The sequence below is a fragment of the Amblyomma mixtum genome, chromosome 10, assembly GCF_055824585.1.
Source record: "Amblyomma mixtum isolate Tamu chromosome 10, ASM5582458v1, whole genome shotgun sequence".
Classification (NCBI taxonomy): domain Eukaryota; kingdom Metazoa; phylum Arthropoda; class Arachnida; order Ixodida; family Ixodidae; genus Amblyomma; species Amblyomma mixtum.
Window position 1 is genome coordinate 87,079,740 of NC_143021.1, and position 27,098 is coordinate 87,106,837.

General features: G+C 47.6%; 1 pseudogene; it reads right to left on the reverse strand.

Annotated features, from left to right (window-relative positions):
* Positions 1–11,486: 11,486 nt before the first annotated feature.
* On the reverse strand, positions 11,487–22,101 carry LOC149326370 (uncharacterized; annotated as a pseudogene).
* Between the last annotated feature and the right edge of the window lie 4,997 nt (positions 22,102–27,098).

A 27,098-nucleotide genomic window follows, 5' to 3' on the forward strand; every position in this document is an offset into this window, starting at 1 on the left:
AGCCACAGAGTGCAGCGGCGTAATGGCGGCGTTGTCAGTTTGGTGCGAAGCGTGGTGCCCCTTTTGAGCTCTGTTACTAGAATGTGTGGCTTTTTTTAGTCTGCGGACGAAAGTGTAACTTGAACAATTCGAAGGATGCGGCAAGCGCCCGAAGCCCTCCTGGAACGCTGGAATATCGTACTACACCGACTTCGGATGAAAGAAGGCCTAGTGTGATTGCCTACGGCATGGCCTACGGAGGTAAGTACAGTACACTGCTTGGGAATTACTTTTATGACAATGGAGCAGGATCTGTAACATTCTCTCGCGGGAGAGTTGGAGTTATGTTATGGCTATACTGTGGTGTGGGCTACAGATGGCTTGAGACTTGTGCTATGTCTCTTGCCTCTTTGTGCTGTTGTGGTCTTCATTACCATGAATAGCATGGACAAAGTTGCCAAACATTCTTGAACTTATCATGATCTCTTGAAATTTGGCGCAGGCATAATCTTTTTGTCGGCAGTCCTGACACTGGTTTTTGCTTGAGTCTAGGGAAAGGAGGGCAGAACTTCTCTGAAATTAGAGACTGCATGTAACAGGTGGGCTGCAGGGCGGGTGCCGTCATGAAAAATGCTCAATTTCCTAGCTCTTGGCCTCTTGCAAGCATAGAATACCTTCTGGTGTCAAGGATGATGACTATGTCGGTGCGTCTCTCACCTCTGTGTTATTTTGGGCTTCATTAACGTGAATACCAATAACAAAGTTGCCAAGCATTTTTGAATTTATCATGGTCTACTCAGATTTGGCGTGGGCTTGAGTACTAACCTTTCTCTTTTCATTTTTTGCAGAAAGCTCTTCGCTTCCGCTTCATCATGGAAGTAGCCGCCGCGGTGGCTCAGCGGTTATGGTGCTCGGCTGCTGACCCAAAAGACGCGGGTTCGATCCCGGCCGCGGCGGCTAGAATTTCTTTGGAGGAGAAATTCTAGAGGCCCGTGTACTGTGCGATGTCAGTGCACGTTAAAGAACCCCAGGTGGTAGAAATTTCCGGAGCCCTCCACTACGGCGTCTCTTATAGCCTTAGTCGCTTTGGGACGTTAAACCCCATAAACCAACCAACCAATCATGGAAGTAGGAAGATGGGTGTGCGCTCGAAGTCTTATTGAGGAGTTACACACTTCACAGTAACTCAGTCCTGTGCTGATGTACAATCACAATAAAATATTCTCGCTGTACTTTCAGTTGCTTTTTCATTTTATTGCCCCGCGGACACGAAGAAAGTATGCGTGTGCCATATATGCGAATATCCGAGAAAGATCCGGGAACGGACGTCCGAAATCGATGTCCGTTGGCCACACAAACATGTCCCTTTGGACGCCTATAGGACGGCCGACGGACGTCCACCGGCTGTTCGCGGCTGTTCGCGGAACATCCGAAACGGACGGCCAACGGCCGGCCGATGGATATCTGTGGTTGCTTGGGCTGTGCACACTGCGAGGAAAGTGGAAGCGCTTCTACAGCAACATGGCGTGGCTGTCCTCCCCTGGCCACCTCAGTCACCCGACCTAAACATCATCGAAAACATTTGGGGGATGATGAAGGTTGCTCTGGCACGTCAGTGTCTACATGGACTGTCTGCAGACAACTTGTGGGCTGCAGTGGAGTCCGAATGGGAGCGGCTGAAGCGCGACGCAACATTAACCGAGACGTTGTACCGATCATTGCCCAAGCGTATGAGTGCAGTCATCGAATCTGAAGGCGAGATTACACGCTACTAAGTGGATGAAGTGCTTGTTAAGCCGCCTGCCTTATTTGTTGTGAATAAATTAGAGAAAAGTCCCTCACAACCACGACTTGCGAAGCAGTGTTCTCTTATACTTAAAGCACACTGCCATATTCACGATATATGCGCTTTCCTTTGGATGGCTTCTCGTTTTCGAAATTACTACGCCTGGTTAAGGCGGGAAAAAACGAAAAATCTTTCTCGCATAAAGTCATGGTGAAAGTAAAACTTGTTAATTCGAAGTTTAAAGGAGTTGGAAAAACAGCCGAATTATCCGAATGTTCAATTACCGAAAGGTTCCGCAAAAAGTTCGCGTGAACGCTAAATTTATTTCGTGGAAAACTTCGCAATGGTCCTTTGCTCGTAGGACGAAAACTACGTGACAATGACCTTTTTTATAGTTCTTTAGAACTCTTCGAATTCTGCACAATATCCAGAGTGTCGGAAGCGAAACTGATCCATCATAGCAAAGGTTTCTGCGGCTACTTTGACTATATGGTAGCTGCTCCCGCTGGAGCAATTTTGCAAGTGGTTTCGCAGTGGAGGCAGCTTTACCGCTCAAACGGTGAAAATCACGTACAAAGCACGCAGTTTTGACTCGCCGGAAGAACAGAAATGCAGCGCTGGCAGAAGGAAGGGAAGCGCGCACTGGCTGTGAAGGGGCAAGACTCCTTCGAAAAACTTGATGAAGAAGGATCAATGACAAGGTAGTCTTTATTCTAAACGGCGAGCAGCTACACGCTTCGCTGGGTGTCTGATATGCGCGGGTGGTAGTTGCCGCCGCAGCGTGCTGCGTGACATCGATGCTCCGAAAATGAAATTGGGCGGCCGGATTCTCTCCCGGCCTATCAACGGGGGTCTGAAAATTTGAAATTTGTCATAGTCATAGGGACGCAGGAGACGATGTAATATGCAGTTCTGGGCAGAGTACTAATATTTGAGGCTCGGCACGTCGCCACATCGGGAGTCCGTCGAATAAACATAATCCAGCCTCTGGGAGTCTGAATAACGCACGTCCATTATGTAGCTGCGAGGAAAATCTGGTTTTTATGCTTAGTTCAGTCATCGCGGTCCAGAGTTTCTACCTCGCAAGCCAAGGGCCAAAAGAGCGCCGTAGCACACTGCGCGGGGCTGCAGCTCCACCTCCCACGGTTACTGGGCATGCGCCTGGTGTCGCCGATTCTCGCCGCTCGTCAAGAGGAGCGCTTCGCGGAGCGCGGCGGCCACGCTGCGCGAGGTTCCCTTTAAAGGATCCCTGAAAAGTTGGCAAACAGGCAACGAAAAGTCGAAATACTGATAGACATTGGAAGATCCATCATCCTACCGCAAAATTTTTTGACGTACCTTGCGTAGAACCACAGATAATGGCAATTAAAAATGCCCACCAGCCTTTTACCTCTCAACCCGTACACCAGAGCGAACCATAAAAAATAAAGATTACAGGCCGGGACCATCCTCCGCCCACAAACACGTCATCGACGAGATCGGTTTGTTTACTTTCGGTTGACGCGCTTTTTTCGCTCGCTCGCTTTCCCGCTGTCTGCTGCCTTCACCTCTCTCTTGCTACCGTCGCTGCGGGTTCTCTCGAACTATGGATCCCGAGCTGAAGGAACGAATTTTGCGGATGAGTGCTGAAATGGGATTTCAGCCTGATAAGGACACGCAGTTCCCAAATCCGGCGCTGAATCCTGACGACGACGACAGAGATCCATAACTACAGCGCAAACGACAGGACAGAGATGAAGAAGGGACACCACACAGCGCTGACTCACAACTAAAGTTTATTGGATGCCAGAAGGTATAAATACCTCACTGGCGGCCAGAAAGAATGCAATCCACACTTACATGCGTGACTGACATAAAAGTGTACCAGTCACGTGCCACCAAGCAAATCACATGCGCGAGAAAACAATATAAGCAGTGACAGAATACAATATAATCAGTGAGCAAGCACTTGTCAATATTCGCAATCAAGGTATCTTCTTCCTTTTTCTGACAACGCGACAGATGAAGCACTGATGCATTCTTCCGAGAGCCTACCTATTAAGTGAGCTTCAATGATATCTCTTGCTAACGAGTCACGGTTCTTTTCTAACACTGCACTTTCCTGATAGTTTGGTGCACAGACGTAGGTGTCATCGTCATCTTCATTGTCTTTGCAGTGCCTGCAATGTTTCGCCACGTGGCCAGAGATGGCGACACGGGAGACATTATACTCATGCTCTTTGAGTCTTTCGTTTAAACATCGGCCGGTTTGGCCGATGTATCGCTTGCCACAAGACAGTGGCAGCGAATATACCACCCCTTCCTGGCAAGGCACGAACTGTTTTGCGTGCTTTATCGGGCACTTGCGCGATTCTTTAATCTCTGAATTTACATTCTTAACAGGCTGGACAGTCGTTTGGGCGCCGAAAAGACGACATCAACGCCTGCATTTTCCGATTCTTTTCAGATTGTGCGACACTTTGTTAAGATATGGCAGCACAACAATCTTCCTTTTCTTCGTCTCTTTCGTACATTCACTATTTCCTTTTGATTTTAACTTTTCCAGTAGTTTTCCTGCCACGGAAACTAATAATTCAGACGGGTAGCCTGCCTTTGCCAGGCGGTCTACTTGGTTGCTGAAGCTATGCTTCAACCTGTGTTCACAGGATTTGTTCACTGTGTTGCTAAAAACGGTATGTACAATTGATTTCTTCACCTGCTTGGAGTGAGCTGATGAAAACGGCAAGATGGGCTTAACAGCACGGGGCTCATAAGCCCAACAAACATGAGATGGAGTGAAATGAAGCGAAAGATCTAAAAGCCTAATAAAATCATTCAATGGTACTTCGTGTGTTAAAACCAATGGTGTGAGGCATTCTGAGAACACCGAAAGGACGTCAGGGAATTGCTGCTCGAAACCAAGGTTGTCACAATCTAAAAACACAAGGTAGTCATCAACAAATCTAAAAATGCTACAAACTCTGGAACCTTCAAATCGCTCTTTCATGCTTCTGTCTCGTGCTGCTAGGAACACGTCACTAAGGAAAGGCGCTAGACATGAACCAATACAGATCCCCTCTTTCTGAATAAAAACTTCGCCATTCCATTCCGCAAAAGTTGAGCCAAGATATAGTGACAACAATTCAAGGAACCCAGCAGTGGAAATTCCGCTCTCATTCTGAAATGCAACAGCACCATATTCATCAATCAGATCGTTAACAGAAGACAAAATTTCTGCTTGAGGAATGGTGTAATAAAGATCCTTTACATCGACTCAAAATCCACAAAGCTTCTTACTGTAGTTACTTCCTAGGAACGCGATAACATCTTTCGAACTTTTTACTCTAAAAGGGTCGTCAATTGATAAAAGATTGTTTTTTCTGCAGGAACTTAGCTACATGCTGCTGCCATGTTCCAATTTCCGAGACAATTACACGAAACGGCCACTCTAGTTTAAGTGTTTTCGTAGTGAAAAACATTTGCAACCACTTTCCTGAGCTGCTGTCGATCTTACTTGATAGCCTAGTTAATTCCAGCCTATTGGCAAGTTTCTTCGCCTTGCTCTTAACTTTTGAGGTGAACACATCACTGCGTTTTTCAAACATTGCAAGAACAGCTTCCGATGCTTTCGACAAATATACGTTCCTGTCCAAGACAACAAAACCTCCGTCCTTATCAGAAAGTAGCAGAGAGAACGAGTTCTCTTTCAGCCAACTAACCGTCTTATGCAGAGGTAGCTTCGTCCCCGATGCCCTGTACCTCGTTAACATGTCCACACCTTCCGAAATGCAACGGTCCACCTCAGCTCTGTCGGCCTGCTTGGAAACTTGCTTTACCATGGCTAAAGGTTCCGGTCTGGATTTCTTGGGCTCCACAGCAAACTTCGGTCCCAGCCCCAGGACTTGCCTGACGTATCCAGGAAAGGGGATGCTTTCAGTGGTGTGGATCTGTTGTCTTGTTGATACACTCTTCTTCGGCAGCAGCGCACGAAGGCCGGGAAGCGTTTGCTGCCATAGGAACTCGGTGGTAAGGTCTATGCTCCGTGACAGCTGACGCCGTTGGTTCTTTGAGTGGGCAGGTTCCTCCAAGAGCTGCACCCGAAGCTTGAGATGTTCCTTGTACATTCGCACCCGTTGCTGCCATTCCGCTCTGAGTAGTTTGCAAAATCTTCTTCCATGACCGCCAGAGGGCTGAACGCCACCCAGTAGACCCAAGACTTCCCGAAGTCTTGGGTCTACGGGGTCTACTTGGGTCTACTGGGAAGTCTTGGGTCTACTAAGGCAACAGCAATTGCTGTTGTTGCCTTATTGGCATGGCACATTCCTACGACGGCCTCTCCAAGCAGTACGCTTTCGTATCGTTTTCCTTTTTTTAATTTATGAAAATGTACTGCTACTACTTACCACTGAGCGCCTTCGCCGTCGCTGTCGTCAGGAGAGTCCGGCGAGCCCGCCGACGACTCTCTGTCGTCCGACAAAAGCATTTGTTGGGCGAGTTGGTGTTTTTGATGATCCATAACTACAGCGTCATGCCAATAAGGCATGCTGTTGTTGCCATGCCAATAAGGCAACAACAGCAATTGCTGCTGAAGCGCCCGAGCGGCCGAGGTGCGGCCGCCAGAAATCAGGCATAAAAATGTGATAGGTAGGAAAAGTACAGGTAGGAGCGATAGCGTGACAGGATAACGAATCGGTAATAAGTGCTACAAATCGTACAACAGTGTATGTACGTACATACATGATAGCTAGCGTAAATGCTTGCCTTCCAGAGAGACGTCGCAAATGACTGAGAACCAATCGCATGTGCATTTCCGTTAGCATTATTTCCCGCTGTCACTCCTCCTATTGCATATTCCGCTGATTTTCTACTTCCAAGGATGACGCAGGTGAGGTTGCGGCTCCTGCCCAGAAATGAACTCACCGGTCGAGCGAGTCTGTTGTCGCGACGTGCCAGCCATCGTCGCAATGAACGCCGAAGGTTGCATCACCCACCACCCGGATTTCGAAAGCATTTCCTGTCTGCCGCAGGTGCTCCGGGTGGTATCCTGGGAGATGCGCTAAAACGCGGTCGACGTTGAAGGGGACGAAGAGGTACACAGGTAAGCCAGAAGTGTCTTGCGTCTGAAATGCAGTAATGCTTCACCATAATCCGTGGCTTTTTCAGAGCATATCGGTACACCGCCTACCGAATGTTTACCCGGTGGATCTGGCGAACTGTTGGGAGGTGAAACCGGTTTGTGGTACCTGCGTGCGTCGTCACCCGCATCCGACGCGAGTTTCCTTCTGACAACTACGTTGGCTTTCAATACCCTGCCCTCTAAATGCAGGTAATGATCTGATAATGGTGGTACGGTAAAGGTCGTACGTGCACAATTACGGTCAACTGTATATTAAATCACATTTATTGCTTAGTGTCGCCATCTGCTTATGTTTGTCATCAACTTTTTGATACTGTTGGCAGGGCTTTAGCATGGCTTCAGCACAGCTTCAGGATAAAAACATGTGTGCAGGGCCAACAGACATGCGTGCATGCTCCTTTTATTTTTTTCCAGCTTCCTAAATAAGGCCACTATGTGCACTAAGTAAAACTTGTGCTTGCTTAAATGACATTAAATCAAAACTTGAGTTTCAGGAATGAGCAGTCGGCAGCAGCAACTCTGTTGCCAGCTTTGTGAGTAGAAAAAAAATGTACTGCGATTGACAATTCATTCTTTTTATTGCATAAGCACACACTCGGTGTTTTCTTCTTTTTTTCATCTCTCCCCACTCCCCCAGTGCCCTCATCCTTTGTGCATGAGGGTTTCTACAGCTTCTGTGCTACTAAGTTGTGAGTGGTCGCGAGTAACTAACTGACAGCTTGAACTTATACTTTTTAATACAGGCTAAACGCATTCGCTGCCTAAACATGCCAACACAATGCTTTAAAGAGAGGTGACGTGAGCCAAGTCTGTGCTGTGCAGCGCAACAGTCTGGTGGCGTCACATCGCCCGTATTTTGTTAGAGGTCGAGCTTAGCCTCATGTTTGACTGTACAGCCCACATGAGCCAAAGTGGTTTCGAGCATGAATGTCAGCATGTCCTGTTTTGGAGGCGTATTGGTCTAGTGTGGGGTCTCATAAGGGTCTTCAGCTGAAAGTGCGATTGTTCCTGCCTGCGGTGTGTGGGTGCTTAGCTAAGCTGTGGCCAGCGAGATCATAGTTGCGTTTCTCCTTAATAAGCAGTGATTTGTCTGGAGCATATAGGACCTCTGAGGTGGGTGGCTGTCCAACATCCTGGCTGAGATCCACTTTTATGGTCTTTCCCACACACAATACTCATGCTCACCTATGCCCACAGTGGGTACAGGTCTGGCAGTTTTATCAGAGTACTCTTTTTGTTTCATGCATGCATTCAAGGTCTTCTTTAGGACACTCGTGATTATTTTCGGCCTCAGAACTTCATCCTTGGATGAAACTGCTGTTGTCGTTCTCCTCCCGTACAGATGCTGAACAGATGAGCCAAGGTCTTTATCGCGAGGTACATTACTGAGATGCAGCAATGCTTTCTGCACGTCGCTGCCGTACAATACACAGTGTTTGAGGACGTTCTTCACTGCCTGTATGGCTCCCTCTGTGAGGCCATTAGACCTAGGGCATAATGGACTGGACATTTGTTGCTGGAACAACCAGTCTTCCTGGAACTTTCAGAATTCATGTGCTATGAAGCAGGTTCAACCATCCGACTGTACGACTCTTGGAATGCCATAGGTCGCAAACCAAGGCTTCATTTTTGGAATCGCTTGTGCTGCAGTTGCGTTCTTGGGTTCGCCAAAGTCTATGCACCCCGAATAGCTATCCATAATTACAATGTTGGGCTTGCGTTTCCAGTCAACTAGGTCTACGGGCACATGTTCCCAAGGCAGTTTTGGAACGTTTCAGCGGAAGTGATTCTTTGGGTGGCTGTCTTTGTGATGTTTCGCACACCTTGCACCTTTCAGTGAGATCTGTAGTGTTTTTTACATGACTGGCCAGGGCGCCATCTGTCTTTCTCATCTAAGACTGCTGTTTATGCCTAAATGACCATTGCATATGGTCTTCTGCACTCTACCTTTCCATGTCTCGGGTATGACTATATGGTCACTTTGAAAGAGCAGACCTTCTTAAGTTGACACTTTGTCATGTCTGGTGGTGAAGATTTTCTGTCCTTCTGTCAGTCGTGTTGTCCTTGACCAACAATATTGCAATGCTCATACTGTGCTTCGCAGTGCTTTTTCCCGTTTCATCTCTGACAAGTTCATCGAAGGCATCTTCACCCATTGGTAGTATTGCGAGGACTGCCATAACCACGACGATCATATCTTCTGCACTTTCACTTCATGTGCACTCACGGCTTGGCAGGTCAGCATTGTGTAGGTCTTTTCTTCTCTTGGTACACAATCATTGGAGCATAATGTTTTATATCGAAGGCATTCCTCTTGGTGGTGTTGATCATAAGGGTTTCTTGCTGATGGTTTCTAGCGAATGATGATCAGTCTCAATGATCAGCGGGCAGCCATATAAATGTAGGAATGAAACTTCTTGCAACCCTACTTGATTGCGAGGGCCTGTTTGATCTGTGGGGGATTGACCTGCGAAGTACTTGGTACTGTAGCTGATGCATGTGCAAGTTCTTTCAATTTTGCATGGGCACTACTCCCATTGTTCCTGACTTTGCATCGACTAACAGAATCAGTTCCCCACAGTACTTAATTGCCTTGAATTTGCATGTTTTTCGACAGTGGGCATGGTTGTGTCGGGAACTAGTTTATTACACAACAAGGAACTCAGTACAAAACTTAGAAACCATGCCTCCTGGCACGAGATGCTCTGAGATACGAACACGCACACACGTGTGTCCACTGTTGCCAGCACGCAACATTTCCTCCCTTGCAAATTTTTCACTAGTCCAATTTCTGTGCCACTCATTGCACTCTCACTGGACGGGCCATGGCAGGATTAAGGATGCTCACAGGGACTGCTACATGGGGGACATCAAGCTTGTCTTCGAGTGCACTGGCACACTGATCACGTTGAGGTGGTGCATGCAGGTCTGTCCTCATCTAGAACACGAGCAGGTGATTTCTGAGTGCCGGGGCAGGTCTGTATATTGGGTCAGAATTCAGCTTCCGAGTCCAGAATCGTTTGTCATCAGTGTAGCCTTTGCACAGTTGATCGATGTGACGTCTCCAGGTAGTTCCTTTAACTTCCACGTCATATAAAAGAGGTCCTGTTCTGTTTATGACGATTACGGACACCCAGTTACTTGTGCCCCTATAGGTGTGCACAGAAACTTCTTCCTTTTCTGACAAAAAGCGGTCTGACACTTGTATTGGTAGTTGCTTTGTTGATGTCTGCATGCTGATTCCTCATCCTTTACTGCTGCTATGCCGCACTTTGTACACAAATGGCAAAATCGAAAGCCATGATTGTCAGGTCACGCTCCGCGAACAGCCACTGCTTGTCGCATAGGTCAGATACGAGCCCCTCACGGAGCATCACGTCTAATGGTAACAGCCTAAGTGAAGTGTTGTTTATGGGGACGTGTGTAGCGCTGGCAATGAAGACTTGGCCACATGTAATTGGGAAAACAGCGGGGCGAAAGGCACTTCTCAAAGCAAGCAGTTCTCAGTGCGAGTGTCAGCTGGCTGCCCCCAGAGCTTTGTCATCGTTGGCATCGGCACTTGGTTGTCATCTTAATTCCATAAGGTTCATCACAGTAGTTGTAGCAGCCATAGTTATCGACTTAGTCCCTGCTGCACTTGACGCTTGCAAAACCCCAAGTTACAGCTCAAAGCCAACTTTTGTAACGCAGTCAGGTATTCACCAACAGATTGAAACGTGACTGCAAACCTTGGACTGGCGAGGGTCAAAGTGCGCCTGAGGCATCTGTCTGACGTTGGCGTATTTCACTTGGTCTGGCGTTTTTGGCTGCAGAAGTGCGCAAACCAAATCGCAAGTCAGGGCTGCACATAACGTAAGTGCTGCGCACATTGCTTGACTGGGCCAGTCGCATTGTTTGCTTTGAACAGGAACTTGAGACGGCCTTACCATGCCGTCCATGAAGCACCAGATGAACTGCTGAACTCCATCCACCCCAAGAAGTCAGTCATATTGCCATGCTCTCATTCGTTGTGTTGCTGTGTAGTTTGTCCGCAGAATCGAACCATCCTCGTCAGCAAAATTTTAGCTCAGAGTTGTCGGCTCCGGGAAGATGTGCGAGATGTTGACTTCAATGCACCTGGAATTTACTGTTTCATTCGAACAGCATGGATGCTTGCACGCTCAGCTTCTTCACTCTCCACTGATGGTAGTATCCGTATGGATTTTGGGCTTGAAGAGAGGTGGACGTGTAGCTGGGCACAAAACACAGAACTGTGAGACCAGCAATACGGCACTTATGTTGTGAAAGGGATGTCCAGGCGCACTGCAGGCAGAGACGTGTCTGAGGGCAAAAGCTTTGCGTTCGTTGAGCCCATAAGAAAATCCGTAGAAGGCTTTGCAGAGCAATTCAGTACACAAGTGGTCATGACAGTGGGCTGGTTAGATGGGCGGATGAGATTAGGAAGTTTGCGGGGATACGGTGGCCGCAGCTGGTATACAGGACAGGGTTAATTGGAGAGACATGGGAGAGGCCTTTGTCCTGCAGTGTGCGTAGTCAGGCCGATGTTCATGACAGTGAAGAGTGTAGCTTCCACTCTTGGTGGGTCTGTTGCAACAGAGGGCCGGTTCAGCGTTGCCTGGGATGTGCGGATGTGGACGGTAGGGCAGGCAGTGGGAGCGGTGGCAGAGTCGGTTTGGAGAAGCGGGAGTGTCGGGCAGAAATGAGCTATTGTTTTGTTGGCCGTTCATGGTGGCTGGTCATGTGGTGCAGGTTTTGTGGTGCATTCTTGATGAAGCTTTCTTTGTACGTTGAATGCTGGCACTGTTCTACCACATCCTTCAGTAGGGTGTTCACGTAGTCTGCAGGTAAAAGCAACAAAGTGGGAACCATTCAAGTACACAACAGCAGTATTAGATATGTTTATGCAAGTTGCCCTAATCGTCATCAAGTTGCTAGATAAATAAAACATGCATTCGCATTAAGGGATACTGAGGCGGTTTTCGAATCAGCTAATTTTTAGGATCTTGAAGTAGTGTCATTTCTGATCACGTCTGTGAAATTATTTTTTTGATGTTGGGTAAAACAGTGGCGCAATAACCAATTAAAAACGCGATGTTTAAATCTCCCGCGCCCTGCGCGAGCGCTGGAGAGGAGAACAGCGGAGAGGGAAACCTCGTCCATGTCGGCCAAAGTGACGTCACGTTGAGGAGCCGGGGTACTTCGGCGCACCCGAGCGAGCTTTCAGCGCGCGTTGTTTCTCGTGCTGCATGCGTTGTACCTCGTACTGCTTGCGTTGTGACGTACAAAGCGTGTCAGCCGACCTTGAAAATCAGATTCAACAAGAGGTACTAGTATGCGTTCGTGTCCACGAACAACTACGGCCACGACTGTGTCGTCTTCCACTGTTTTCCGCAAGATCATAAGCTCGCAGCGCAAGCGCTCGCTGCTGCGACGATGAATTCAAGCCGACCAAAGCAAGCCTACTCTGTTCGAAGCACTTTCGTAAGAGCGGCTACATGCAGAGCTTGTCCCTAATGTGATATCTGGAGATTTCTGTCGAAAAGGCGCGGCTGCACTATGACACAGTTCCTTCGATTTTCTCGCGCACGAGAGGCGTGTCACAATTCCCAAGAAGCGCCTCTTCTAAAAGCAGAAACATGCTCATTTAGCCCCTGCAGAAACCTTATCCAGGCTCAAGCATGTGTCGCTCTCCTCAGCTTAGGTGCGGCCAGACCACCTGGGGCGTGCTCAGCAAGGCTCGGTTAGTGCTTTTATACTCGGTTCGACGTGTCGAAGCAAGCAAGCAAGCAATGAAAAGCACAATAAAGCAAAGCAAGCAAGCATCGAAGCTCTTCATATGCGGCATCTCGTTTAATCGTAGCTAAGCGATTAAAATGAAAGCGTTCGACGTTCTGATTTCGGATGCAAATTTAAGAGAGAAATGAATGCCAACCAAGTTTTTGCCAAAAAAACGCGTGTTTCGGAACCGGTTTTTTTCATAAAGTTGTGGCAGCGGGGGGGGGGGGGGGGGGGAGTTGCAGCTAGCTTGGCTTTTAAACACACATGTAGTTGGCCACTACTTCACTGAACCTAAACTGCAAATCTAGGAAAGGCGAACGTTTCCGAGGCAGCGATTAATATTTTCTGGCATCTGCTGAACGTGCCACGAGTGAAGCAGCAGCCTTGTGCGCGTACTCGGCTTGGTTTCCAGCGCACAATGATTGCGTCACTAACCTGTGGTCCCATGCCTCGCAGCGCTTGGCCCCTGCGCTTCGCTCATTTTGACATCATCTTTGTGCTGCTTCATCGTTTCCTTGAAATACTTTCTTGCCCCAACCTACAACGCCGGGTACTGAGAAGAGGATATTTTGTACACAGCACTTTGGGCCTTTTCTTTAGGATGACGCTCTTTCGGCGAGCCAGGAGGCGTCCGGTGGTGGTAATCGACTTGAGTATTGTTCGCACCCCTTTCTTTCCGAGAACACGAGCCGAGGTTGTGCTGGCACCCTTTACGCATGGTCTGCATACGCGTCTTTCACGCTGGCGTATGCTTGTGCTAGGCATAGAGTTTTTTGCTTGTCTTTTTTGCTTTGAGGTGATATGTGCAGTGAACAAACTGTAGCATCCTTTTCTTTGGAGGTCAGTAAAAAAATAGTCGCCATATTCGCTTTTACAACGACACGGAAAGCTGCGGTCTGTACTCAACGCAGCGCCGGATCCGCATCGGCAGCTTCTCCAGTCCTCAAAGTGACGTCACGCCCTCTCTTGACCAATCACGGGCGGCGGCGCGCCGCACGGCGTGCCCCGCGGCACAGGCCGCATATTTCTGCGAAAAAAAAGGCAATTCGCGCTTGTTTTTCCTTTATTTGGATGCGATATTCTAGTATACAGCATGAAAAACTATAGGACGACGCTGGCAGCCTGATTTTCAAAAAAAGTGCTTCAGTCTCCCTTTAACCCAAACGATAGTGAGTCCTCTGATATTGTTTCAAATCTGTAAGGCCATGTTATAAGGGAATAAATTTTAAATAAATGCTTTTATAACAGTCATTCCATGCAAAATGTTCCAGATCCCGAAAGGGACCACCTCTGATTATGTTTTTAAAAAAATTGGACTTGTTGGTGATCGCGCACATGGTATATCAACAAAATATTCTTCTTGAAAAAAGTTTTTTGCACACTTCAACATTCTTTACAGTTTCCAAAAAGAAGCAAAAGTTGGTCGGAGTAAAAATTTTAAAATCAAATGCGAAACAAGGTGCAATGCTAAATCTTAATTTTAGAATATCTCACTTGTGGTGTTCCTTCATCTGACTTCATTAATGAAACCATGCAAGAATTTTCTACGCTTCCTTGGTTCAGTAAAAAAGGCAAAAATGGTGGCGTTCTATCACTTTTTTACATAAACAATGTTACTACCTCAGTCACAATAATTTTGCTTTTGCTTTTCCTGTTGCTGTAGTATACGGTGTAAATAATTGAAACTTGTTAAACGCAATGGTTTTAATGAAAATTGCTCCCGAAGTTCACAAATGTAACTTATTTAGTTACTGAGATTCATACCTAAATTAAGAATTCAGGCCCTCCAAATACAAAAGCGCGAGGCTGCTTAAATACACACACACTTGGTTACTGATAATGTACAAATTTTCATTAAAGTAAATTCTGTCTCAGGGGAGAAAAAAAATTAATGAAATCCACAAGGAGTCTCCTCAGTACATCTTGCTAAACTGCCTTCTTCAGTGCAGAACATGCACTTGCCACCATTTTTCTGGAATGTGGTTTTCTGTGCAGTGAATCGCATTAAATTTTCCAATCTCATGGCTTTCTGTTGGTGCTCCTGCAACCACATTTTATGACAATACATTTGTGTGATGAAAGTTAACCATAACTGCCTTAAGGCCGTTGTATTGACTAGAGAGGTTTCAAAGGCAAGACATTGTGCACCATGCTGAGTTGTCATTCTCTAAGTACAGTAGATCAAGAAATTTTGAGGTACGCAAGAACATGACTCATTGGAACTCTGCGCCAATCATCAGATATCTTTTTCAGAGTGAACTGCACTAACGTCATGCTACATCAACGGTTAATGTCCACATTACATTATTGGTGGCCGTATTTGGCATCTAGGACATTTCACGCGGAATGACCAAGCAATGATGTTACTGGTGTGCTGAGTCGTGCATTGTTTGCTTACCGTGTGTTGGCTCCTCTTTTAGCGGAGTGACAGTGAAGTGGCCCCTTCTCGCTTTCGAGGTTTTCACCTTCCAGCGCTGCTCACCGTCCGCCGTCTCCACCTGCCCCCTGATGGTGTTCTCGTTGAAGGGCATCACAGCCAGCTGAGTCCTGAGTCAAGAGAAGTGATCAAGACATGTGCTTCCATGCCGCGTTCTTTTTTTTCAAGCAGCACAACAAACGACGCGGGACATAGAAGTGGACAAAGACAGCACTAAATTTTTTCTAGGAAAGCAAGCATCAATTTTCGTACAATACTAGAGCTTGTGCACCGGCGCACTGTCATCCTAGACACACTTGTCAATGCTGAAAACTATTAAAGCACACATGGATCGCTATCGTGAATTGCTATCTATTGCTATCAGCTATCAGCAGCGTAAAAGGCTATAAATGGCAACCTAATACACCTACTACCTTCGCTTATTATGTGAAATGCAGTGATCATCGTGAGTAAACGACACTTTTGTGTCAACCAAAAACAGTGTTCAACTAGGTTTGTCGATTTCTTTTTCTAACAGTTCGAATGCTACAGGAGCTTTACATTCATACACAGGCCTGTATAGCTTATGTTATGGAAGCCTACTAACTTGCCCAGCCTACCATTCTATTCCGCATGTCAAAGCTGATGTACCTTGCTTGCATCCCTTCTTCCGAAAAAGCATTAGCCTTGGGAGCAAACTGGTTCAGCAGGCTGTGGAATGACTCCAACGAAAACGTCTGGACATCCGGGGACAGCTGACGAATGTCGCGCAGCAGCGAAGGGGAGGCGACAGTTTTTTTCACTGCCTGGAATTCCTTTGAATCTGGAAGGAATGGACAAGCCAAATCAGCATTTCATTACTGCAGCCTGTTCCCCACGCCCATAGCGGCCACCCAGCACAGGTGGTTGATGATGCCATCAATCCACCCTTCGATCGTTCTGTGCTTCCGACTGCAGGCCCATAGCTTTTTCTTGAGGCCTAGAACAAGTTGGAGAATGTCAGGTTTCCAAAGCCTCAAGAAAGCCCTCTAACAGTAATGCAATAATAGGGTGTTAGTTACCTTTGGCAACATGCCATACATCAAACCAGTGTTTAATTCCTGCCTTTTCCATTCTGCAGAAACTCGTGACATCAGGATGCCGGTCTGAAGATGGATAGCAAGAACAGGCAAGGCAGTGTGATTGCTCAGAAAGGAATTCTCTGACGGGACCAGCTGAACATCACAGCAACAAAACAGAAGAGGTTGTCTTTGTATAAATTGTAGATTGTGGAGTGAACGTTGCGAATCGACACATAGGCTATGGGGATGTCGCAAGGAAGTGCTTCCGATTTTAACTTAGACCACTTGGGCTTCTTTAACGTGTGTTGATACTGCACAACAAACAGATGTTTCTGTGTTTTGCCTCCATCAGATAATGACCACCACAGCCAGGATCAAACCCAGAACACTGGCATTAGTAGCCAAATGCCAAAGCCACTGAGCCACTGTAGCAAGTTGAGGGTGTCCTGAGTTTGAAGATGTTTTTAAGTAGTGCTATCTTTCTGATTCTGGCATTGTGCTCTGGTTATACCACAACTGCAATGAGATGGCTAACAAAACTAAAATGGTAAAAATAAGCGGCCACCATGCCACAAGCTTAGTACTGAAATCAGCTTATAACAACAGCTTAGTAGCAGATATATCAGCATAGTCCCAATGCTGTTCTTTGAGATGTGACTAGTACAGTGGGACAGAATGCTCTATTGCTCTATGCTTTCACAATGCATGTTTCACCCAAGCTCCAAATGGCTTTTCATGTCATGTCAGTGTATAGCAGCCTAGAGTGTTACCTGTTGTCAGTGAACAGATGGCGACGCCTGCATTTTCAAGCCCCTCCAGGCACTTCCTCAGCCCCTCTTTTTCCATTGCCACGCTGTTTGGCATTGCTTCAGACTGCAAAGGAAACAAATAATTACATTATGAAGCTTCTTGTAGCCGTTCCTTTCATTCACTACAGTCATCAGAATAGCTATGTCCACTTCAGGACAGAGGCCTCTGCTGTATCCATCCAATCAACTCTGCCCTGCGCAAAGTTCCTAATTTCATCCACCTATCCCTGTTGCCCCCTGCTACATTCGCCTTCCTCTGGAACGTCTCTACACTGCATGCCCTGCCCATTCTCCCTTCATGATTTCGCCTTACTCTGATGAGATATCAGTTACGTGCTGTTCATAACTTGAGTGAGCCTTTAAAGTGTGCTACAGCTACATCTTATTACCTCGATAACTTCTTTCTTGTATTCCTTATCAGCAATCACTTTTTGGCCGAGACCGAGACAGCGGACTTTCTACTTCTAATGCCGCACTACTTGTAAAAAACTGTTATTCCTTTCTGAGACTATTGAACATTGCCTTTGTTTTTTTTCATATTAATTTTTTAGACCCATCCTTCTGCTTTGCCTGTCTTCGTCTTCTAGCGTGCACTACAGTGGCTCCCCTCAGTTACTTACAGAGCTACGTCATCTGCAAATCAGATTACTGAGGCTGTCTTCACTATCTTTTATCCCCAGCTCTTCCCAGTTCAACCGTCTGTGCTCTGTATAAGCAACGCAAATAAAGTCAGTTTTATATTATTATTTGAACCACGAGATTCCTGCATGCAAGGCAGATTCTCTATTCCTGTGGCAATGCTGCACAATTACTGCATTACGCATTGTATTTGTAGGTAATAAGAACACGCCTCTTTCCCCACAACCTGCTCAGAGCGGACAATTTTGCCGACTCGCACAGCCAACAGGCTGTAGGTCAGGTACTTGGCGCTGTACCCGGGCGAGTCGCAGCGACCATCACCGGCCAGGTCAAGCTGCGCCCATTTCAGTACAATTGCCAGCACGGCCTGCTGCTCCTGAAAAAGCTGCAGGCAAGACAACAATCGTTCATTATCCTTCAATTATTAGACAGGTTACTTGTTAGAAATGTATGGCAGCTATGTTTTCTGTCTTAAGAAGTTCATATTTTAATGCTTAACAGTCATGGCTACAAATGGTAGCTGCAAGGACTGGTGCAAATATTTGTCTGCTAAAATAAATACCAACATATTAATCTTTAAATTCCTACAAGACAACAAGCTTTTGCATCATCACACCAATGACAGTGGCATTGTAGGAATGCAAAAACCACTGTGCAATGTCAGAACCATACAAGTGCAAGCTTATGTTCACAGTGTTACATTTTCTGATGCAGACAGTGGTCCGCCTTACTGAGTTTAAATGCATAGTGAAACCTGGATATGTGATGGCTCACTTGCTGCTGTACCTAATGGAGCCCTGGATTTACAGACTCTTAGTATTAACTGCTTCAATGTAGTAACGCACACAATTTGAAAAGTAAGATTGTACCATGCTAATTCCTGCATGGCAACAAACTCATGTAAGATTTTCTGAAGAAAGGCCTACGGTATTGCAGAGTGATCCACCATTTTTCCTGTGTAGCCTTTCCCTGATGAAACTGTTCACACCTGCAGTGTTTATGAAGTTTTTCATGGCATGCTCATACGAAAGCATACAGCCGTACCTCATTTACGGCAGGCAGAAAGTAGCCACGCTGGTAATTATAAAAGGTGCGCTCGCTCATGGTCTGGATGCTTATCGACTTGAAGCAGCGCAACGCTCCAGCCACTGCACAGGCCGAAAAGAGGAGCTGCAGCGATGAGGAGGTTGCCAGCCGCATTGTCACCCACAGATGGCTGGCTGTTCCACGTGTACTCGTGCCTCTGTGCACATGGCATGCGCACCCTGAGTAGTGTGCCCACAACAGTGAATTCACTGCGACACGGTTGGCAGCAGGTGCGGCAGGTGCCCACCAGCTCCCGAAGGCACCTCTCGAAAACAATGAACTTTCGTTCGTTTTCGAGGGGCATTTCTGCATGGTCACTGAAATAAGGAGCATTCGATTGCACTTCAATTCTTGTGCATTCATCTCAAATTACTGACTTGCAAAATGAAAAGGTGGCTCTATTATTGCCTCGCTCTATTCCTGAGGTTTTCACAGCAATGAAAAAATGAATACCGTCAGAATACAAAATCTCATGGTAACTTGTGCACTGGATATATGTTGCAGAACAACAAAGCAAAAAAGTATAAGCCGCGGCGGCTAGAATTTCTTTGGAGGAGAAATTCTAGAGGCCCGTGTACTGTGCGGTGTCAGTGCACGATAAAGAACCCCAGGTGGTCGAAATTTCCGGAGCCCTTCACTACGGCGTCTCTCATAGCCTTAGTCGCTTTGGGACGTTAAACCCCACAAAACCAAACCACAAAACCAAAAAAGTGTAAGGATGCGGCCAAGCTCATAAATGCCTCTCATACCGTAATTATATATATTCAAGCCCTACAAGTAGTTTTCGTAATGCAGTACACAACTGTGATCGATGAAACGTCAACGTAATCAGTGTAGTCATCTACATTAGATAAAACACAATTAAACTTTATTGAGAAAACAGGTTCCTGGTATCTTCAGATTTCTGTCAGCCTAATGCTCTGATAATTAGGCTTGAACTGCTGCTGAAAAAGAAGAGATAAGCTATTTTATCTAAATGCATTGCCTAGTATTTTACTTCATAGTACACCTCAACACACATATGTAGATTAATTATGAGGAAAGTAAATGCAAAGTAACAGCCACATTCTCAGTTGACAGCCCAGCCACAATGTCAGGAAGGAGAGAAAGAGGGCTGTCGTAGTGGAGGGCTGCAGATTAATTTCGACCACCTGGAGATCCTAACGCAGCCACTGGCGCCGGTATTTAAAACTGTGCCCTCACGCTTGGCAGCCAAACAGTGCAAGCACAGATCTAGTCCAAAGAGTGCTTGAGCACATGCTCATGTATGCATTATAATGATACATTTCACAAACCTGCCAAAACTTGTTTCAAATGATGGCATGTACGTTGTGTCGAACTCTGCGGTTGGTTCCTCCTCATCTTGCTCCCATTCCAGACTGCCCTCCGCTGCCTCAAGTGGCTGTGGCATTGAAGCACCCTGTGCCCTAAAGCTAGGGGGTATGGGAGACAGCGGTGCAGACAGGTCGGTCTGCGTCTGGGCCGCAACCAAAACCTTCATGGTCAGGTTCACCTGCGTAGCTGCCAGAATTTTCAGCATTTATTACCATACCCAGATATGAAGTTCTAAGAACTGCTCGCCTCTTTTCCATTGTCCATACTTACCAAAAGACCGGTGCTGTGGTGCGCAGTTGGGTGCTTCGGGCAATTGTTTCGGAGTCTGGGTCGCCATGGTGCGCCTTGCAGCAGAGCATGTGCACATCAGAACTGGCTCCTAGAAAGAGGCAAGATGCACTTATCTAAAAGCTGTGAGCTTACAGCCTACTGAACTATTTTGGATTAATGAGGGAGAACAACGTATGGCAATGCTGCTACCATTACCTTCATATGCAAGCTTACAGAGAAGAAAAAGGCTCCCGTACATAATCCTTATAACTGATATTCTTACTAGCTGAGAACAAGCATCGCCTTGAGTTTTTGAACATGCCACAGCGAACATTATTGAATATGCTCTCATCACTGCATGGCGTGTGTCAGCTATGCATGCGCACGAAAGCAGGGGACTGCTATCACATATGGACAGTTTGAATGGTTTGCCTGATGGGGGCCATGCCAGTGGGACTACATCGCGTTTACCTCATGCCATGGAACAACTGTCAGCAGCACAGAGGCAATGAAAAGGTAATCATTTGCTGTGCGTGAAGCACAATGTGTTATAACGATGCTAAAAAAATGGAACTGTGATGCATCAAGGAACACATTAAAAAAGTTCTACCAGCTAAGACACAAATCACATGGTAACCAATGTGTGTTGCAACTTACGGCTGTTCGTACCTGGCTAGCAGATGCACTGGAAGCTTCACTGCTTTCTGCTGCAGACTGTGGTCGGGTGGGGTGCTGTAAGCAAAATGGCAACTCTCATTTACAGCACCATATATCAAAATGGTTCATACATATACTCTCTATATGCACGTATTTAGCCAAGCTAGGCTATCCAATCACTGTAATGTAGTCAAAAAATTGCAAATTAGGACAATATTGACAACACAGTATACCAGAAATATCAGAAAGAGAGGTGAACCAATACCAAATCATGCAACAAAAATTCTCCCCTTATGTAATGTCATTTTATTGCTATTATGAATAACACATATTATTCGTGAATAACGATGCAGTGCGTTGCACCTCAATTTGTGCATAACGTTTCCAGTGAATAATATAGTTACTATTCAATCAGCTACTGAAAATTAAGTTGCACAGATCCAATAGCTACAGTTATGGACAAAAGTTTGTGGCATGCGGATTTGCGGGAAAAAATTTATTTCTGCACTGCCTCAGCCGACAGGCAGATTATATTTCTGTAGCAGATGGAGCACGCATGTTCCTATGCATTTCCGTGATCTGCTATGCTTTACCTCCACGCAATAAATTTTTTTTCCGCGAATCTGCATCCCGCAAACTTTTTTCCATGGCTGTACAGACGTCCGCGGACCCTGTCGAGTGCTCTAGCGGCGCGCTGTGTTGTGCGTTTCTGACAACTACAAACGCACAACAGCGGGCTCGATGTTTTTAATTGTCATACCACAAGGCATACTTTTAGCCACGCATCATTATGCAATGAGGTACTGGTCCGAGCAACCTGCACCGTACGTGGCCACGCACGTGGCGCGCGAAGTGTCGCATTGCATTTTGCGCGCAGGATTGCTTACCTTTCTGCTTGGCAGAAACAATGTCGGCCGGGCTGTCGGCTTCAGCCTCAGCTTCATCAATCCCACACCTGACCGCCGCATGAATTCGGCGTTGTAGTTATAGTCGTCAGGCGTGAAATGCCGGCCACAGACGCGGAGGTTCTTGCGTTTGTCGGACTGCAATAACCCGATGCGCTGGAACCAGACAGCTCGCTCGCTTCCATCTTTCGGCAGGTAATGCCGAAGGGCAATATCTTGCCGGTCCCTGGCTTTGCAATCAATGACACAGCACGGCCGATTCATTTCGATTGCGCATGCGACGCAGGTCACGAAAGAAATCAGTAGCGCAGTGACTGAATCGCACCTCGATTCTCGATTAGATTCGACGGCGACTCCGGCGGAGCGACACAAGCGGTACGAGCAGACGACAACAATGTAAACCGAATTAATGTAGACAACGTAAACGACAACAGAACAATGTAAACCGACGACAACAATGTAATTTCTGATACCGAACACACAATAACTGCGTAAACATGCATATAAACGACAACTCTCCTTGCTGAAATGCGAAATGTTTCCGAAAAGAGTAAGAGTGTGAAGTATCTAGAGCTTCTAGTTTGTTAAATGCGTGATTTCACGTTGGCACCGCGAACCAATCATAGCCCAGCACTTGTGACGTAAAGAGTACAAAACTGACGTAATGAGTACGGATTTGGGCGGAAGTTCACCGCCGCTGGTCGCCGCGAGGCTCGGGAGCGGTAGTTTTTGAAAATGTATTAGCTTTTGATGTATTGTACGCGGCATGAACGTTCAGTGGCCTACGCTCTACATAATGCAAGTATTCTTTTGCCAACCTCAGACACCCCTTTCAGGGACCCTTTAACGACAGAGAGCTGACGGCACTTCTCAGCTTGCTTGGAAGCCTCCGAAATAGTGGTGCACTCATACACGTCGGGCCGGTAAGGAAGTACTGTGTCGAGTGGCGAGGAAGGTTCTCGCCCGTAGAGGAGGAAAAACGGCGAGAAGCCGGTGGCGGTATGCGTGGCGGTGTTGTAGGCGTAGGTGATGAACGGCAGGATCCGGTCCCATTCGGAGTGGTCGGAAGACACGTACAGTCTTTGTCAAAAGTAACCAGGCAGCATGGTTTACTTCTAGCTTGTATAGTGGAGCCCTTGTGGCTTTCCTAAAGATCAAAAGGCGTTGGAAGGTAAGAAGACCACCAGTCCTTACCTTTAACGACCATTTCAGCAAAGGGAAGCTGTAAGGGCTCCACTGTACGAGCTAGAAGCAAACCTTGCAGCCTGGTTACTTTTGACAAAGACTGTACATCGACAGCATATCGCCCAAGGTGCGGTTAAACCGTTCCGTCAAACCGTTCGTCTGAGGATGGTAGGCCGTGGCGGTATGGCGAGTGATCTTACACTGTTTGAGAAGAGATTCCACGACCTCGGACAGAAAGACGTGCCCACGGCCACTCAGCAGTTCCCGGGGCGCTCCATGACGAAGAATGAAGTGATGCAAGATGAAAGAGGCAACGTGTGGTGCCGTAGCAGCAGGAAGAGCCGCGGTTTCGGTGTAACGCGTGACGTGGTCGACGGCTACAATAACACAGCGGTTGCCAGCAGCAGTGTAAGGAAGGGGGCCGTAGAGGTCAATCCCAACTGTGTCAAAAGGACGGGAAGGGCAAGGGAGAGGCTGCACCTGGCCGACTGAGTGGTGAGGAGCCGGCTTGCGACGTTGACAGTCAGGGCACGAGCGGATGTATTTGCGGACGTAAGTGAACATACCGCGCCAATAATAGCGCAGACGGAGTCGCGTGTATGTTTTAAAGGCGCCGGCATGAGCAGACTGCGGGTCGTTGTGAAACAGGGCGCAGAATGTCGACCGCAGATGGGCAAGGACGACAAGCAGCCACTTCCTGCCGGTAGGGACGTAGTTGCGGCGGTACAGGAGACCATCACGAATGGCGAAGTGAGCAGCCTGGCGGCATAGCGCACGAGGCACGGGTGCCGCCGAGGAATTTGAGAGAAAACATACAAGCGAAGATATCCAGGGGTCCTTTTGTTGCTCGCTGCCCGTGGTATCTGTTGGAAACGACAGCGAAGCGCAACCGGCTGGCGAGTGGCAGACAGTGTCTGGCGGCAGTGGAGAGCGGGACAATGCGTTGGCGTCGTTATGTTTTCGGCCGGAGCGATAGATGACACGGATATCATACTCTTGTAGGCGTAGGGCCCAGCGAGCCAGGCAGCCTGTAAGGTCTTTCAAGGAGGCCAGCCAGCATAGGGAATGATGGTCCGTGACGATATCGAAAGGGCGGCCATAAACGTAAGGGCGAAACTTTCCGATCGCCCAAAAAATCGCCAAGCATTCCTTCTCGGTTACCGAGTAGTTGGATTCCACTTTTGTCAGTGCACGGCTCGCGTAGGCAACGACATACTCGAGAAATCCGGGTCTACGTTGCGTAAGGACAGCACCGAGGCCAACGTCACTGGCATCGGTGAGTATTTCAGTCGGAGCAGTGGGGTCGAAGTGGCGTAAAATGGGAGGCGCTGTGAGCAGCCGGCGTAAGGTGATGAAGGCGTCGTCGCAGTCAGGTGACCAATCCGACAGGTTGTTGGCGCCACGAAAAAGGTTCGTAAGTGGTGCGATGATAGAGGCAAAATTTCGGACGCAACGTCGGAAATAAGAAAACAGGCCGAGAAAGCTGAGAAGTTCCTTCTGAGTCGACGGCTTGGGGAACTCAGCGACGGCACGAAGTTTGGCTGGGTCAGGAAGCACGCAGTCTCTAGAGACAACGTGACCTAAAATTGTCAGTTGGCGGGCGCCAGAGCGACACTTTGAGAATAAGTTGGAGCCCCGCGGCAGTTAAACATGTTAACATGTGCTCCAAGCCGTGAAAATGCGTCTCAAAATCAGGCGCGAAGACGAGAATGTCGTCTAAGTAGCACAGGCACGTGGTCCACTTCAGGCCGCGTAAAATGGAGTCCATTATTCGCTCGAAAGTCGCTGGGGCATTACAAAGGCCGAAAGGCATGACGGTAAATTCGTACAGGCCATCTGGTGTAACAAAAGCTGTCTTGGCACGGTCAGCCTCCGCCACAGGGACCTGCCAATACCCCGAACGCAGGTCTAAAGAAGAAAAGAACTCCGCGCCTTGGAGGCAATCAAGGGCGTCATCGATTCGCGGCAGCGGGCAAACGTCTTTGCGTGTGATCATGTTAGGCCGCCGATAATCGACGCAAAACAGTATTGTGCCATCTTTTTCTTCACTAGAACCACAGGAGAGGCCCATGGACTACTGGATGGTTGAATGACGCCTCGCTGAAGAATGTCGTCCACCTGAGTGTTGATAATCTGGCGTTCGGCTGCCGAAACCCGGTTCGGGCGTTGACGAAGCGGCAAGTGGGCTCCGGTGTCAATCTCATGGGTCACGGTAGACTTGCGGCCGAGTCGGTTTTGAGCCACGTCGAAAGAAGAGCGAAACTGGTTCAGTAGGTGAAGAAGTCGGGCGCGTTGCAGTGTGGCAAGACTGGCGTCGATGGAATCGGCAAATGCATAGTTTTAAAACTGCGTTTTAAAACGCAGTTATAGAAAATTCATAATAAATTGCCGGCTCAGCTGTGAAGACTCATACTTGGTGTGAACGCTTCTTAGCATCATTTCTAAGCACTGAAAATATTTACAAGCGATTTTCAATTCGTTGCATAGTCCCTTTAATGTGCACTGACCGCACAGTACACTGGGCCTCTAGAATTTCGCATCCATGCCAAGCTTTCAAGAAACAATGTAGACTCGACACTTCCTACTGTAGTGCCGGCGCCCACATTTCGCTGGTTGGCCTCTCAGGAAACCAGCGCTGCGCGCTCGCCGTCCCTCAAAGCAGGCCCACACTCTCTCGGACATGTCGCGGCTTGCAGCGTGAATCATCCGCCTCGCCGGCGCCGACGCGGACCCGTTCTCCTCCCCGTCGGTGCGAACTCCTACGACACTTCGCCGGCCGTGGCCTCTCGACCATTGGTCTAATCTGAACGGTGGCCAGTGCCTTGACCTGATTGGAGGATTTGAACTGCTGGCTGCCGCAACGGACACCGGCGGCTTTAAAAACGGAGCCGCGCTGAGCCCGAGCAGCCGACTACTGTAACCTGATAACAGCTCTGCTATATGTATTTTTTCCTTTGTTATCTGTATTTCCTGTATTTTCTTTTTTTTTCGTGTGTGTGAAAAAAAAACCACTGCATTGCTGTCAAAGTGGGGGCCTGTGGCCTTGTCAAGCTGTCAAACGGCAGCTTTTACTACGGGTCCCCGCCATCATCTGTACCATGGTGGCAAAATAAAATTTGAATTTGAATTTGACGGGCAGCAGAAGAGCCATCACGCCGGAGCTACGCTCGCCGCCGGGGCCGCCCTCCTCCTTTGTGCTAGCCCGTGGTGCTCTTGTCCCTTGTATCATGAAAAGCCCTTGTACAGTCAGGCAGGAATGAAACGCGAACAGAGCATGTCAAGAAAACAATATTTTACCTGCTTACTTTCAGCTGAAGTGTACAACTAGCCTGATTCATGTGCCTGGGCAAAGGGCCTACTGAAATGCATAATCGAAAATAGGTTGTAAAGGAATATCTCGCTGCAAAGCAGAAATGTATGACATATGCGTGTTCGCGTTTCATTCCGGCCTGACTGTACATACTGTACATAAAAGTCCTTTGACTCACCGTCTCCTCGACCGTTTCCTGGCTCGGACACCCAATCCCAACAGTGGTGGCAGCGGTGGGATCGACCGGCGTCAGCTACCTCGGCGCAGTGAGTGCCTGATGTTTTCCCCTCAATTCGCCAGAATGCTCTAGCACACGTGATTGTAGTTTAGAGTTAGACTGTGTGTTGCACTGGAGAGAGCTTTGCTGTTTCGAGCCAAGCCGGAGTGCTTTGAAACGAAAGCTGGTGCAGAGGGAGTAAACGAGGCGTTATTGGAAAGAATTACTTGCGCGTGTAGTACTAGTAGCGCTATAGTAGTGAACGGCAAGGGAATTCTAAGAAAAGGGCAAACTACAAGAGGCTATTGTGCGCGATGGAGAACTTCGAAGTGAAGGAACTCATCGAAATTTGTGAAGAGTTGGCGATTGATTTGGGTCCCGCAAAACAAAAGCATGCGATTCTTGAGATCATGCGTGTGCACGGGCCGACATCGGGTGATGAAGAACGTTTATTCCCGATAAGATGGCATATTTATATACAGTGCGCTGACGTACTCAGTCATGCGCAGATTATGCTGCAGCGAGTGACGTCAGACTTGCTCGGCTCTG